Source organism: Malaclemys terrapin, chromosome 7 (genome assembly GCF_027887155.1).
Source record: "Malaclemys terrapin pileata isolate rMalTer1 chromosome 7, rMalTer1.hap1, whole genome shotgun sequence".
NCBI lineage: Eukaryota > Metazoa > Chordata > Testudines > Emydidae > Malaclemys > Malaclemys terrapin.
In genome coordinates this window covers 30,470,498-30,484,395 of record NC_071511.1, presented here as the reverse complement: position 1 = coordinate 30,484,395, position 13,898 = coordinate 30,470,498, and positions in this window count along the sequence as shown.

The following is a 13,898-nucleotide window of genomic DNA, read 5'->3' as shown; positions in this document are numbered from 1 at the left end:
CCCAGGGGACCTGTGCAAGGCATGGTGTGGGGGATTGGGGACCTTGGGGGGTGAGTCTCCTCCTCCCCCAGCTCTGCTGGGGGCCAGTGAGGGATTCTAGAGTCCCTGGGATGGGATGTGGGGGCCTGGAGACTGTTGCCCAGCAGGGTTCTCCTGTCGCCATAGCATCACTGCAGGGCACCACGGGGTCCTGGTCTGAGTGGGGTGTCTGTGAGTCCATCCTTTCCTTTTGGGGGGGTGCATGGTCATTGTGGTCTCTAACCCCCCCAAACTCCAGCTTCTCTTTGTGCCCCATACTGGAAGGGTGATGGGGGGCACAAAGTAGGTGGGGGTCTGATGAGAGGGGGAGTGGAGGACTAAATGGGGGGCAGAGGTGTGTGGCTGGGTTTGGTGGGTTAGCAGGGATGTGTGGAGGGATAGGCAGATGTCAGGAGGGGTGACTGGGCTGCAAGGGGCATGAAGGACGTGGGGGCTCAATGGGAGTACTGGGGTGGGCATGATTGGGTACCAAGGGCATGGGGGGGCTAAAAGGGGGGGATTGGGTGGGGGCCGCTAGCTCTGACACTTCCCCTCCACCGGCGTCTCAGGCACTGAGCTCACCCAGTTCCCTGGTGCATCATGAAGAGTGGAGATGAGCCAGACACAGAGCAGGTAACAGGACATGTGAGGTGACATCCCCAAAATCCGTCTGGTTGGGAGGGCGCAATGGAGGATGCAACAGGGAAAAGAAGGCATGTGGGGGCACTATGTCTCAGTTCGGGGGGCCTGTCGGGTCACTGGATCCTGATTTCAAGGGGGGGTGCATCTGGAGCACTGGTCCTGGTTTCAAGGGCAGGAATCTGTGGGCATGAGGTCCCCATTCAGGAAGGGGCTCTGGGTCTCAATTTCAAGGAGTGTGTCTGGGAGAGCTGGGCCCCAATTCACAGAGGGGTGGCAGTGGCATCTGGGAGAGCTCCAGTCCTCTGGATAACCCCCTTCCAGCAAAGGAGCTGTGAGAGAGAGGCACCCCATTAATCACTTCCTGGTGCATTGCAGGGCAAGGCAGGAATGGAATTGGATGGCGAGATGGAATTGCGCAGATGGTGAGAGCAGAGGATGCTGGGAATATGACCCCAAAGGCATGGGGTACAGGGCTGCATGGTTCGCTGGGGTGGGGGAGGATACTGGACTAAACCAAGGGTGGGGGTGTGATATCATCCTGTGGAAAATGTGGGAATTGCTGCCATATTTGTAAGAATAATAGGTATGACTCAGTTTCCCCATGCCCTTGAGATTGCCATCCCATGGGCAAAAAAGGGTTACTTTCCCCTCCAGGGCAGGGGGGACGGGATGGCTGCGGCTCTCTCTGGCTGGGGATGGAAGCACCAACAAGAACTGTCCCTAGGAACAGAGCCCTGGAGCGAACCTGGGAGCCCCGCAGGGCTGCACCTGGGCACCAAAGTCTTGTCTACTCAGGAGCTATTCCTGATTAATGATTCCTAACTCCATGTGTGGACACCCAAGTGCCTTAGCCCAAATTATCCTAATCCAGATTAAACTAATCTGGAACAAGGCACTCTGCTCCTGGCCCGAAAGCATCCACATATGCAGTTAATCAGGAATAGTTAATCCATTTAAAATGTACACCCTGCCTTAATCTGGAGGAATGTTTCCATGTAGGCTCAGGGGCAGCTGTCAGGTAATAATGCCTTATCGGTACAATGCTGTACAGAGAGAGACTGCAGGACTCAGTTGCTGTAATTTAACCAAGAGAAGGTGAAGAGGTAACTTGCTCCTAGTCTCTAGGCACCTGCTTGGAGAACAGACATGATAATAGAAGGATCTTCAGTCTAGCAAAGGGCCACCAAAGTCCAGATTTGCCCTAGTTCAAATGGGAATTAGTTCAGGGCAGTCCTATGGCCCGTGATGCCAGAGGTCAGACTGGATGATCACAGTGGGGTTTATGAGCGATGAATGTTGGCGTAAGAACAAATGGGGGATAACCTGGCCAGGAATCCACTGAGGCTGAATGTGAGAAGAAGGTTTGTGCCCAGCAGAGGAGGGATGGTCTGGAGCAGCCTCCCAGTAGGAGGAGTGGTGGGCAAACACCCCAACCGGCCTGAGGATGGAGCTGGGTAAGTTTCCAACCAGGATCCTGTAACAGGTTGGCTGCAAGAGCAGGACCCGGACTCAGTGGCCCAGAAGGTTCCTTCCAGCCCTATATTCCTAGGTTGCTGGATTAAGAATCTGGCTGCCCAGGCCAGGGGGCAGAGAGCGAGGCTCTGGAGGGGAAAGGAGGAGGAGATACAGAGACACATGGGGCGCTGGAGAGCACAGGACCCTGCCTAGGCCTGCTGGAGTAGGGGTGCTCACCCTAACCCCATGGCCTGGCACGCCCGCAGGGCATTCCTGGACATGCTTGCCAGCACAGTGCACGCCGGTAAATCCGTGATGCTCCTGCTAAGCCCTGCCTCTCTCTGCAGGTCTGCGTGGAGCCTCTCCCCTGACCCCAGCACTGCCCAGGAGGTAGGGGATGGGACTGGGGTGTGCGGAGGGGGGACGAGTGGTCTTAGTTAGTGGCTCGGAGGTGCCCAATCCTCTACAATGTCATCCCCATATTAGGAGCAGGCTAATACTGGGTATCCCTGTATGTTGCCAATACCGATGTGGAGTGCTGGCAGGTGTCACCGCAGAGTGGGGAACAGAGACTGGGGTTCTCTGGGGTGTAACTGAAAGGGTTGCAGCTGAGTCTGTTTTAAGCCACTCTGTTATTGCAGGAGAAAGCGCTGGAGCAAGGGGAACAGATGATGGACGCTGCTGAGGGGTAAGAGTGGAGTGGTGGGGTTGGCATCTGGGCCTCTCCACCTCTAGTGACTGGGGGTAGAGGGACAGAGTTGGAGAAAGGGGGTTAATATGTAACACTGGATCCATGGGAAAATTGTCCTCTGGGGGACATGGCTGGGTCAGGGGGGTCACAACTAGACTGTGGCATGCCCAGGAGTCAGGGACCCTTGGGGAGGGGGGCAGACAGCTCAGCCTCATTGGGTGGGGGTTGATCTGCCCTGTGGGCAGGGTCGGCTCCAGGCACCAGCTGGCCAAGCAGGTGCTTGGGGTGGCCACTCAGGAGAGGGGCGGCACGTCCAGCTATTCGGCGGCAATTCAGTGGATGGTCCCTCACTCCTGCTCGGAGCGAAGGACCTCCCGCCGAATTGCCGCCGCAGATCACGATCGCGGCTTTTTTTTTTTTTTTTTTTGCGCCGCTTGGGGCAGCCAAAACCCTGGAGCCGGCCCTGCCTGTGGGGCAGCAGCAGCCTCTCCATCCCAGCTCCCTACCTGTCCCAGGGATGCTGCTTTCCCCATTCCATCCCCCCACCATCTCCATGCCCCCCAGGGGACTCTGCTCTCATGCCCCTAATGGAATCCACCCCCCTCACAGAAGCTTTTAGCTGTTCCGTGCTAAAGGAATTTCCACTCCAGGGCTCCAGTCAGCCCCCCCCCCCCCCATAGGAACACAGTCTGGCCTGGAGCTGGGGGAGGGAGATACCGGATTGGATGGGCCCACAGGTCTGCTCCTGGGCAGGGAGAGGGGAAGACAGGCGGGCCCATTGATCTGATCTGGAGAGGGGCGGGGGATACTCTCCTCTCACCAGGATGCCCTTCCCACCGCAGGTCATCCAGGGGCACCTCCCCTCCACCCCATGATTACCCAGAAGAACCAGACAGTGCCTGTCAGGAGGTAGGAGTGACTGGGGGATGGAGGGCTGGGGGTCAGTGGGATCTGGGCATCTGCCCTGCACACTCCCCTCCTCAACTCCAAGGAAGGGGCTGCCTGTGGGGGAGGGGGTGGGAAAGGAAGCGGCCTCTTAGATGCCATGGGTGCAAAGCCACAGGAGGAGGGGAAGGCCTGGGGATGGAGTTAGGGGGCATCTGGGCTGCCCCCAATTGCTCTAAAGGGATTCCTCCCACCAGGAACCTGGGCCTGCTGCTGAAGCCTTAGAGACCTCAGCCCATCTCGCCCAGCAGGAGTCACGCACCACCCTCTCAGGTGAGTCATGGGGGGAGGAATCCCCGTGTAAACAGCCCCCGCTCTCCACCCCAGAGGTGGCTGCATCTCAGCACCAGGTGAGGGATACCTGTGTGCTTTTGGATCTGTGGTGGGTGGGGGTTATAGACTGAGCCCTCCCCTCCCCCCCGGCTACCTCAAGCTCAGTCACTCTGCCCCCTCAGGCATGGGCAGCACTGTATGGACCATAGGGAGTCGCATCAGCCACTGGAGACTGGCACACCAGCGGGGTTACCACGTGGACCAGCTAACACAGGTGGGTACAGCCAGACCCCTTCATCTCGGATCTGTAGATACTCTTACCGTCCCTTTGGGAGGAGCCCTATTATTTGTCAGACCCTGGGCTCAGCATTTCACCAGGGCAAGTCCAGTGGCTCTGCGCCCAGGACTGGGCCTCTGGGCTCCAGCACCCTCTGAGGCTCCACGGCCAGTCCCAGCGAGTTCAGACTCCTGGCAGAGCCTTTGCTCCTTGGGAGTGACATGGCTGGGGGGATCTGCTCCAAGCAAGCCAGTGAGTCCACTGGAATCCAGCATTACAGAGCCCCTGGTAGGATGGGGAAGCTAAGCTTAACGCAGAGAGCCTGGGAACAGCCTGGCCTGGCCCTCCCCCAGGCCTCTTGCCCTTCACCTCTCAGCTTTCTCTGCTGGGGAGGAAGCCCAGGATAGCTAGGGTCGGGATAGCTAGGGAGCAGGGGTGGGGGCAGGGCATTGAGTGGTCTCAGGGAGTCAGGGTGGATGCAGGGTGGGGGTGGGGAGCAGGGGGCATTGGTTGGTCCCAGGCAGTCAGGATGGGGTGCTGGGTACAGGATGGGGGGCATTGGATGGTCCCAGGCAGTCAGGATGGAGTGCAGGGTGGGGGTGGGCGGCAGGGGGTGTAGGATGGTCCCAGACAGTCAGGGTGGGGGTGCTGGATGGATGTGGGGAGCAGGGGGCATAGGGTGGTCCCAGGCAATCACAGTGGGGTTCAAGGTGGGGGTGGGTGGCAGGGGGCATTGGGTGGTTCCAGGCAGTCAGGGTGTGCATGACACTGTTTGTTCCCATCTCACGCTCTCTGCGCATCATCACTGGTCCAGAATCAATCTTACAGGCACCGGCTGAGGAAACACGAACTGGACTGCAAAGCAGCTGTGAGTCTGCCCCCCCCCATGGTTTATGGGGCCCTTCTCCCCCTTCCGATGGTATGCTCCCGCCCTGCCCAGACCTGAGCCTCCTGCCAGCCCCCGTCCATCTGACCTGAGCCCTGACCCACTAGTGCACCTGCCCCCAGCCTCCTCTGACTACCTCTCAATACCCCTACCCTGAGCCCCTAGAGTGTCCCGCACAATCTCCCTGACCCCCCATGGTGGCCTGTCTTCCGGCCTTGATCACCCCAGCCCCTCCTGCTGCCCTCTTATGGGGCTCCCTCCCCCTGAGTCAGTCCCCCATCACCTCTGATGCTCCAGTTTGGGGTCCTCATGGGGAACCCCAGTCTAGGCATCTCTCATGATCCCCTGAGCTCCCTCTACCCACCCACAGGGAACACACACAAGGCTAATGCCCCACGTGGGTCCTATGTCAATGGGGAAAGGACCTCCTCACAGTGCCCTCCCCCAGTCTCAGGGCACCACTGAGAACTGAGGCTCTCATCATGTGGATGAGTGCTCAGAAATCCCCCCAGGGAGGGTCAGGGCTGCAGGGAATCACCTCCTGGACACTAAGCTCCCCCACTCCACGGCCAGGGAGGAGGGGATACCTCCCTCCAGGGCCAGCTCTAGCTTTTTTGCTGCCCCAAGCAGCAAAAAAAAGCGCCGCCCCCCAGCCCCCCCGCCGAGTGCCGCACCGCCCCCACCCCCAGCCGAGCGCCACGCCGCCGAGCACCGCCAGAACCCCCCCCGAGTGCCGAGCCCCGCGACGCCCCCCGCCGAGCGCTGCCGGAGCCCGCCCCCACCCCCCGCCGAGCACCGCTGGAACCCCCTTCCAGCGCCGCGCTCGCGCCGCCCCCTTGCCGAGCCCCGCGCAACCGGAGCCCACCCCCCCAGCGCCGCGCCGCCGGAGCGCCCCCCCCGCGGAATGCCGCGCCGCGCTCCCCCTGCCGCCCCTTATCAGGTGCCACCCCAACCATGTGCTTGGGTGCCTGGTGCCTGGAGCCGACCCTGCCTCCCTCCCAGACCTGAGAGCCTCCAGTGGTAAAGCCACCCCGTCCCATCGCAGGTGCCCTTGCCCCTCCTGGGGCTGATGGAGGAGGAGGTGCTGGCCATCTTAACAGAGACCCTGAAAGGTGAGGGGGACAGGGGTGATGGACGGAGGTAAAGTTGGGGGTGTCAGCTCAGCAGGGAATGGGATCCCACCCCAGCCAGCACCTAATGCAGCAGGGTGACACCATGCAACATGGCAGCCCAAGGGACTCACCCACTGCAACCCAATACAGCACCCTGTGACCTCCCTGTGCGGGTGACACACCCCCAGCAACACCATGCAACCACCCCCCACCAAGGGACACAACGCAACCACGCTGCGCCGGGTGAAACAATACAACCACACTGCGCTGCGTGAGCCCCCTGGTGCAACATAATGCGACTTAACAATGTTACACCACATGACCCCTCCCCCCCCAACGTGGTAATGCAACAACACTGTGCAGTGGAGTGACACTGTCCAGAATCCAAGCCTGTCCAACCCTCCCCCCAATTCCAAGACCCTGACTCGTGACCCCGTCCCTTGGCCAATCAGCACGTGCTGTGCAATGCCATCCAATAGATGGGAAACCCTGCAAAGAGCGGGCCCATGGATGACATAAAGCTTGCCATAAACACTGGGGAGGGGGGAGGAAAGGTGGCTTCCAAGCAGGGGGCTAACTCCTCACAGGGCAGGGAGGGGATGAGCCTGTGATGCAGCTACTTGTGCCCACTAGGTGGAGCCCTTGCACCTACAGTGCCCCCCTCCTTCCCTTTGGCTGGGGCCTTAGGGCAGGAGGGACTATGAGCTAGTGTTGGTCACCGGATTTTCCTCACAGATTACCGGCGGCATCTGGGGGCAAGGCACCCGTTCACTCACCATATGGAGCAGCGCATGGAGCAACTGAGGCAGCAGCTGGGGGCTAGGAGCACTGGGTCAGATGGGTCCGCACCCCACCCCATCACCCCCAATTCCTGACCTTGGCACTTCACTCTCTCACACCAATGCCTGACCTCTGACCACCCTAATGCATGACCCCATCCCTCTCCCAAGCACCTGACCCCCCCCATCCCAGAATGCACTGAGATTTGGAACTTTGTAGACAACATTAAAATGGATCTTATCTCCTTTGCTCGGACCCATTGCCTCCTTGAGAACAGAACGAGGGGTGCTGTGCTGCAGGGAGCGGGCTTGGAACTCAGGAGGGGACACGCCCTGGCAGCCAGTGCTAACCCCAATGCTGTAAGGCAGCTCTAGGGAGTTGAGGGGGTCGCTGTGCTGCAGGTGGTGGGGAGGTGTTTGGTAAGGGATGTTCTCCTTGGACCGCGGTCCCTATATAAATAACCCCACCCCAGAGGTAGCTGCATCCTAGACTCCCTCCCCTGGCTCTGTTATGAACAGGGTCAATTCCACACACATACATACATGCGGGCTGCATGGGAGCTAGAGAGCTGGGATACTAGGGAGGGGGAATGCAGGTCTAGTTGTCAGGGGGGTGAGGGGACACTGTGGGTCAGGACTGAGGGGCGCTAGCAGAGCTGGGGCAAGGAGACTGGGTCAGGACCGAGAGGCACTAACAGCTGGGGGGGAAGGGCTAGGATGGTGGAGCAGAAGCTACAGGCGCAAGGCCATTTCCTAGCACCCACATTGCCATGTTTCCAAGGCATTTTTTAAATCCTCAGTCCCCTCCACACACCCCCACCGACTCACCATAACTCTGCCACCTGTTGGCCATAGGTGAGAATAGCAACCCCACTCCCCCAGCTCCCTGTACCAGGCAGGGCTTCCCCCAGGTCAGAGACAAGAGACAAGGGCATTCAAGTTGTGCTAGGGGCATAAGGATTGCAATGGGGCTTCTAGGGAGTGGGGATGAAGGGCTGCGAGCAGCCCCTAAGCCTGTGGGGAACCCTGGCCCTCCCTTTTCTCACATCCGTATTCCATTATAAAGCCCTCTGCAGAGGCTAGAATTTGCGCAGATTTTAGGAGTCACCTGTGAACTGAGTTTGTTGCTCCTTGAATCATCTCCTCTACCTCCCTTATCCCATAAAATCAGCAAAAATATGTCTGGGAGGGGAGCAGGTCACGACTGAGGGGCATTGGCAAAGCTGGCTTGGGCAGGGCTAAGATGGCAGGCATCTCTGAGGATGATAGGGCCCTGATCTCAGTTTTGGGTCTGTGCAGTGCCCAACATGCTTGGTCCCTAGGATAACGATATTGTGATAACATTGCTATGGCAGGGTATGCTGTTTAAACAGTCTTACTGCAAGCAGTGCTCAGTCCTGAAGATTTGCTTCCTTGTTAGTTTTGTAATGGTCATTCATTTGGGACGTCACTGTTGCAAGCAGCTAGAGTTTGCTTCCTGCCTTTATCTCTCTAACTGGAGACTTCCCCGGGACCCAGGCATTGGTCTTCTGTCTGAGATCCCTGAGAGAAGAGATCATCCCCTGTGAGGTTTGCAACCACCTCTCTTTCAGGACTGGTGCATCTAGTGTAAATAAACAGCTGATACTAAGAAAATATCCACATACATTATAAGGGACCCCTATGATTATCTAGTCTGACCTACTACATAACAGGCCATAGGATGGCCATGATTAAGTCCCATTGGGACTAGAAAAGATCTTAGAGAAAAAACATCTCATCTTGATTTAAAATTTGCCAGTGATGGTATTGCGGGCACAGAGGGCCCGAGGGGGGCAACAGCGGGCTTTGTTGCCCGGTGTGCTTCGCGCCAATGAACACACCAGGGTGGAGAAGCAGACAAAGTTTATTCAAGAGCTCTGAATAGGCACTAGGAGACCAGCATGTCTCAAATCAAGCGCGCTGATACAAGCAGTTTTTCCCTTTTTATCCTTTCCTTCCTCCCCCCTTCCTTCCCTACTTACCTCCTCTCCTCCCCCTGTAGCAGTTACATTAAATGACCTTGGCTGTGTAGCTTGTTCGCAATGTTCCCTTCTGCAAGTTATTTTGTCCTTCAGCTAGAAGCATGTAGGTTCCCCTTATCACTACCACTTTCCAGCTGCTGGCCTGTGAGGTTAGTAAAGTTTAACACGGAGGGGCTTTGGTTCACTTTGGCCTAGAGCCGGGGGGCTTCATCGACTCTCATGGTCTTCCACCCCCCCCCCCGAGTTACCTAGGGTCAGGGCCGGCTCCAGGCACCAGCTTAACAAGCAGGTGCTTGGAGCGGAAAAGGGAGAGGGGCGGCACCTGCGGCAATTCGGGGGCGGCAGGTCCCTCGCTCCCTCTAGGAGCGAAGGACCTGCCGCTGAACTGCCGCCGCCGATCACAGCTTTTTTTTTTTTTTTTTTTTTGCTTGGGGCGGCACAAAGGCTGGAGCCGGCCCTGCCTAGGGTGATGCCTAGTGACACCAACAATGGAGAATCCATCACAATTCTCGGTCAGTTGTTCCAATGGTTAATTACTTCACTATTAAAAAATTGGGCATTATTTCCTGTCTGAATTTGTCTAGCTTCAACTTCCAGCCCTTGGCTTGTGTTTGACCTTTGGCTGCTAGATGGAAGAGTCCCTTATTAAAGGCTTTTTTCCCCATGTGTAGGTACTTATAGATTGGGATCAAGTCACCTCTTAACCTTCTCTTTCTTCTACTAAACAGATTAAGCTCCATGAGTCTCTTGTTATAAGGCATGTTTCCTTTATGATTCCTCTGGCTGATAACTGTGTTAGGGCCCTTCTAAATCAGCTTATCAGCCAGAAAAATTCCAGTTCTTTTAATGCTGTCTCTGCTTACTCTGCAGTCTGGTCCTTGTGTTGGGACCTTGCTTTAAGTGACAGCAACCAGGAGATGCGCTGCAGCTATGTCCCATTGATCTGAGGCTCCTGAAAGCATTGATGGGCTTGCCGGTGAAATTCTCAGGCACTGCTAACCCTGGAGCTTTGCTGTTCACGTGTGCCAGCATCTTAATTAAAACTGGTTCCCACTCCTTTTATATTTAATGGGCTAGTGGGAAGGGTTGGGGGATTGTGTAACTAATACAGCAATGCCTACCTGGGTTTGCAGAGGGCCTGACCATTGCTCTAAGAGGGAGGAGCTACTGACCAGGGGATGAATAGCAGCACAAGGTTTTTGTGGTAGAGTTGTGATGGCAGGGGAAATGTTGGGAATTGATCCTGGTTCCATGTACCAGTGGCTGTGATAGGTGCTGGGTCCCTGGGAGGACCCTGAATCAGAGCTGAGAAAACATGTCACAGAATTTGACCCACTCCTGTCTCTGGGCAGCTCCTAGCATGGGACAAGGATGGCACCAGCTGGGGTACAGGAACAGTTACCCGGGTACCAGGAAGATGCGGTCTTGATTACTGGGGAGAGGAGAGAATGGTTACCTAGTTACAGAGGGGATTGTTACCTAGTTACAGGAGACTACTGTTGTAGTTACTGGGGGGTGGGGGTGGGGATGGTTACCTAGATAGCAGGAGGGACACCGTTAACTGGTTACCAGGAGGGTGTCATGTTGGTCAAAGGGATGCCTGTCCTGCCTGGTTACAGTGTTAGCAGGCAGCCCCCTGTGATGTCAGAGATGATACCCTAAACCTTTCACCAGATACATGGGGGGAATTGCTGGAGCCCCAGCCCAGAGGGAACATGGATCCCAAGGAGTAGAGGGGCTCAGTAGTAGGTGTAAGAGGCAGCATTGTCTAGTGAGGAGTCAGGACTCCTAGGTTCTATCTCTGGCTCTGGGCGGAAGCGACATCTAGTCAGGAGCAGGGCAACATTGTTGGAAATGCTTCTCCCAGTCAGTGTAGAGTGACTACCCAGCCCCCAAACCTCTTTGTGAACCCTTTTCCTCATGACCTGGTGTTTGCCTCACCCCCCAGGGGCAGAGTTAATGGCCCCTTCCCTTGGATTTGGGAGTGGTGGGTAGGTGACAGTTCCCAGCACCATGAGGATGGCATTTTTTACCTTGGTAGGATGTATCTAGAGGGGAACAGGGTGGGGCCAGGACCCGGGGGGGTGTGCAGAGGCTAAGGTGGACAGAGCCAAGACATGAGGGCAGGAAGGAGCAAGGCCTGAACCAATAAGGAGGAGGAGTCATGGCCTGTTCGGGCATCATGTTCCATTTAACTGGGTGGGTGTTGCTCTCCCTAGGCAGGGCACATGTATAAGTTCACTTGCTGTAGCTGCCCTGACTGGGCCCGAGGAAGTTGCCCACCAGGTGACCCCCCCCCCACTGCCCTGTCCTGCACCTGGGGTAGGTGCCACAGGGATCCCCAAGGCATCTCCCCTGTGCCCAGTATGTCCCAGTCCTAGCTGGGGGCATTACTAGTCCTGAGTTCTCTGACCTGACACACACACAGGGACCCAGGAGTCCTGATTCCCAGGAGCCATATAGGCAAGGACAAGGAGAGGGGAGTGGGTTCTCTAAACACCATAGTCAGAGCTGGGGATAGAACCCAGGAGTCCTAACTCTTAGCCCCCTGCTCTAACCTGCTGCTCACCCCCCACTCCCCTAAGCTCTGGGGACTTTCCAAACCAGTTTAGCAGGTTGTGGAGGAGGCTGAAGGTCAAAGAGAACCTCCCCCCTCCCACTCCCCCATGTGGCTGGGACAGTGCCTGCCTTCCCCTTGTGATGAGCTGACTGTCCCTGCTCAGAGTCAGGGTTGCTTATGCCAACCCAGGAGCCCCATACAGGCACAAAAGGCATACCAGGACTCCTGGGTTCTATCCCTAGCTCTGCCACTGACCTTGCACAAGTCCCTTCTCCTTTCTGTGCTTTAGTTTCCCCTTGTCTATGTAGACTGGAAGCTTTTCAGGGCTGTGTGTCTGTGCAGTGTCCGGTGTGATGCGGGGCCCCCATCTGGGTCAGGGTCTATGCAGCAGCACCCAGTGTGATGGCCCCAGGGGGCTGAGTGGGTAGGCTAGGCAGAGTGGGGTGGGGATTTCCAAGCAGTACAGTCAGTCGCTAAGAGTCTGGGAAGGCCCCAGGCAACCTTCCAGTGCCTGGGAAGTCAGGTCACACCTGTGTTTGCAACTAAACCAGCCCCAACCGAGCCAGCTGGGTTAGCAGGGGTGGCTGCAACACACACGCAGCACCGGTCCTCAATCCCAACCCACAGCCCTCTGCTATCCCAGCCTGGGCTCTCCTCCAGCACTGCCGGTGACCCTCAGTCCTGACCCACGGCCTCTGCTACCCCAGCCCTGGCCTCCTGCCCCACTTCCAGCTCTTCCAGCCTCTCAATCCCAACCTGCAGCCATCTAGTGGGCTGGTTGGATCTGCCCTGGGGAATTAATACTAATGACACTTACTGAAGGGCCATTTGTTTGGCCATGTCAGGCAGAGGTGAGTAAATGAGTCCCATGTGACTTGGGGGTGGGAGTGACAGCTGGGTCTTCCTCAGGGGCTCAAAGTGACCTTCAACGACCTTCAGCTCCCAAGACCAGGAGGAGGCAAGTTCAGCTGGGCAGGTACCAGGAACGCGAACTGTGGTGGGTTAGAGCAGGAGGGCTAGGCGGTCAGGATGTTCCCCAGCTCTGCCTCTGACTTGCTGTGTGACCTTGGGGGCATATCTCTTCCCCTACTCTGTGCCTCAGGTTTCCCTTCTGGCCACTGGGGATCATGCCTTCACCTGACTCTCAGGGAGTGGTCAGGGCTAGTTCCTGAGGATTCAGGAATAAATGTGTGGGCTTTGAGATCATCAGGTGTGTAGGGCAGAGGGAGTCTCCCCAACTCCCAGGCTGTGCCCCCCAGCAGGACCCCCCTTCCTCTAGTACATTCCCCTGAGTGGTTTGGCCTGGGCGTAGAGTCTCCTTAGGGTCACCCCAATCTGGGGAAGTGTGGTTAGACACTGTCCCATTTACTTGCTCCCAGGAGTCTCGCCTCCTACCCATTAAGTGAGAGACACAGCCCCAGTGTGGTCTAAGCTGCCCCTTATTTATTTCCCCCTCTCCTCCTGCTATATGCCACCCCATGAACTTATTGCCACCTAAAATTGTCCCCATGATCCTACAGCCCCCCCACTTGCTGCCCACTGAGAGGCCTCAATCTTTTCCACCCACAGCAGGCTGAATTGTCCCCACAGGATTCCCCAGGACCCCCTCCCCCAGCACCAAATTAACAGCCCTTTATTGCTCCCATCAGATCATGACCACTCTATGAAACCCCAGATCAGTCGCCTACCCCAATGACCCCCAATAACCCTCCAGACCAACCCCCTGCCCCAATATCCCCCTGACCAGCTCCCTACCCCCATGATCCCCCAGACCAGCCCCCTTCCCCAATGACCCTCATGATCCCCTAGACCCCACCCTTACCCCCATTGACCTCTATGATCCCCCAGACTAGCCCACTATCCCCAATGACCCTAATGATCCCTCAGACCAGCCCTTTACTCCCATTGACCCCCATGATCCCCCAGACCAGCCCCCAATAACCCCCCTGCTCCCATGATCCCCCAGACCAGCCCCCAATGACCCCCATGATCCCCCAGACCAGCCCCGCCCCCATGATCCCCCAGACCAGCTCCCTGCCCCAATAAGTCCCCCCTTAATTCCCCGAATGTCCCCAGCAGGTCCGTGCCCCGCCCCTCTGACTCCTCACAGCCCGGCCCCCAGTCCCCAGCCCGCCGCGCGCGGCGCTAGCTCGGGGGTCGCAGCGAGGTTGGAAGTCAAGGGGCGAGCGCGTGCAGCCAGGCCCCGCCCCACTGCTGCATATTCATGAACGCGGCCCCGCCCCTTCCATTTGTCAGC